This window comes from Sapajus apella, unplaced genomic scaffold (assembly GCF_009761245.1).
Source record: "Sapajus apella isolate SASKATOON/1434 unplaced genomic scaffold, GSC_monkey_1.0 scaffold83, whole genome shotgun sequence".
NCBI lineage: Eukaryota > Metazoa > Chordata > Mammalia > Primates > Cebidae > Sapajus > Sapajus apella.
The window spans coordinates 8,844,819-8,846,438 of NW_022437023.1; the positions used below are offsets into that span (position 1 = coordinate 8,844,819).

Consider the following 1,620-nt stretch of genomic DNA (forward strand, 5'->3'; position numbering starts at 1 on the left):
ATCCATTTTAATAAGCTCCAGTTTCTCAAAAATATTTAGACAGGAATATTTCTTATCCCACTGTTGTATCAGTTCAAAGTCTGCAAAGTTTACCAATAATGTCATACAGTACAACTAGATTATCAACAATTGATGGGAATGTGTTAAGACATATTATAGAAATATTTTGCTAAAACTTGACCCGGTCATGTATAATGATTACACTAGGTCCACACAATTTTAAATTTTATATGGATTAGAAAACCCAATTTAAAAAAATTTTTTTAAGACTAGAGTGCAGTGGAGTATCCAGTGCGTGCAGTCTCCGGCCCCAATTTCTACGCTCACCGGAAGACGGAGGTCCTCTTTCCTTGCCTAACGCAGCCATGGCTCGTGGTCCCAAGAAGCATCTGAAGCAGGTGGCAGCTCCAAAGCATTGGATGCTGGATAAATTGACCGATGTGTTTGCTCCTCGTCCATCCACCGGTCCTCACAAGTTGAGAGAGTGTCTCCCCCTCATCATTTTCCTAAGGAACAGACTTAAGTATGCCCTGACAGGAGATGAAGTAAAGAAGATTTGCATGCAGCGGTTCATTAAGATCGATGGCAAGGTCCGAACTGATATAACCTACCCTGCTGGTTTCATGGATGTCATCAGCATTGACAAGACGGGAGAGAATTTCCATCTGATCTATGACACCAAGTGTCGCTTTGCTGTACATCGTATTACACCTGAGGAGGCCAAGTACAAATTGCGCAAAGTACGAAAAATCTTTGTGGGCACAAAAGGAATCCCTCATCTGGTGACTCATGATGCTCGCACCATCCGCTACCCTGATCCCCTCATCAAGGTGAATGATACCGTTCAGATTGATTTGGAGACTGGCAAGATTACTGACTTCATCAAGTTTGACACTGGTAACCTGTGTATGGTGACTGGGGGTGCTAACGTGGTAAGAATTGGTGGTGTGATTACCAACAGAGAGAGGCACCCTGGATCTTCCGATGTGGTTCATGTGAAAGACGCCAATGGCAACAGCTTTGCCACTCGACTTTCCAATATTTTTGTTATTGGCAAGGGCAACAAACCATGGATTTCTCTTCCCCGAGGAAAGGGTATCGCCTCACCATTGCTGAAGAGAGAGACAAAAGACTGGCAGCCAAACAGAGCAGTGGGAGAAATGGTCCCTGGGTGATATGATAGATCTTTATGCGTAATTAAAAATCATGTGGCATGATTAATAGCAAAAAAAAAAAAAAAAAAAAGATTAGAGTGCAGTGGCACAATCTCGGCTCACTGCAACCTCCACGTCCAGGGTTCAAATGATTCTCCTGCCTCAGCCTCCCGAGTAGCTGGGATTACAGGCATGTACCACCACACCTGGCTAATTTTTGCACTTTTAGTAAAAAAGAGGTTTCCCCATGTTGGCCAGGCTGGTTTCCAACTCCTGACCTCGTGATCCGCCCGCCTTGGCCTCCCAAAGTGTTGGGATTACAGGCGCGAGCGACCGCGCCCGACAAACAAAACCCAATTATACAGACATCAGCTACTTATAAAATAACCAGTTTAATCATGATAATTTCAAATTATGAAATAATTATATCATAAACCCTTAGCCTTTTAAGTTTTGTGTGTGGTGA

General features: G+C 43.4%; 1 pseudogene across 1 annotated transcript; it reads left to right on the forward strand.

The window, feature by feature from the left end:
* Positions 1-298: 298 nt before the first annotated feature.
* On the forward strand, positions 299-1,218 carry LOC116533520 (annotated as a pseudogene). Its single transcript, XR_004261333.1, has one exon. The product of XR_004261333.1 is annotated as a 40S ribosomal protein S4, X isoform-like (transcript).
* Positions 1,219-1,620: the final 402 nt, after the last annotated feature.